Genomic DNA, 564 nt, shown 5'->3' with positions numbered 1-564 from the left:
CTTTTCTTTCCACATGTTACATAACTGTATGGTTTATCATCACCTTCATGTATATTAGACTGTTTTACATTATCTAAAGTTACACTTTCCACATGTTACATAACTGTATGGTTTATCATCACCTTCATGTATATTAGATTGTTATACATTATCCAATGTTACACTTTCCTTTCTACATGTCACATAACTGTATGGTTTATCATCACCTTCATGTATATTAGTTTATTTTATGTTATTCAATGTTACACTTTCCTTTCCACATGTTACATAACTGTATGGTTTATCATCACCTTCATGTATATTAGATGATGTTATGTTATTTTCATATAAATTTGTTTTTCCATAAACATCACTGTTTAATTTTGAAACAAATGAGTATATACAATGTAATCTATGTGGCTAGGGCGAAGGGCCCATGAACAATATATACACATTCCCCCCAACAGCAAGTAAACAGAGTGCCATACTGCAAACAACTAGAATTCCACATCAACCATAGGAGGCAAGAAGTACACCAAACTGAACCCAGAATTATGGGGCAGTGCGTGAATCTCAACTCAATCA

At 32.8% G+C, this 564-nt stretch overlaps 1 protein-coding gene across 1 annotated transcript in view; it reads right to left on the bottom strand.

Annotated features, from left to right (window-relative positions):
• The window catches only part of LOC111089234 (zinc finger protein 2-like), an 18,698-nt gene extending 18,397 nt beyond the window's left edge, over positions 1–301 (bottom strand). Inside the window, exon 1 of the mRNA XM_022401362.1 lies at positions 263–301. The gene's annotated coding sequence lies outside the window, so the exon portion shown is untranslated. The remainder of the gene's footprint in view (positions 1–262) is intronic.
• Between the last annotated feature and the right edge of the window lie 263 nt (positions 302–564).

The sequence above is a fragment of the Limulus polyphemus genome, unplaced genomic scaffold (genome assembly GCF_000517525.1).
Source record: "Limulus polyphemus unplaced genomic scaffold, Limulus_polyphemus-2.1.2 Scaffold5638, whole genome shotgun sequence".
Taxonomy (NCBI): domain Eukaryota; kingdom Metazoa; phylum Arthropoda; class Merostomata; order Xiphosura; family Limulidae; genus Limulus; species Limulus polyphemus.
The sequence above is the reverse complement of the archived record's forward strand: the minus strand, read 5'-3'. Positions and strand labels throughout refer to the sequence as shown.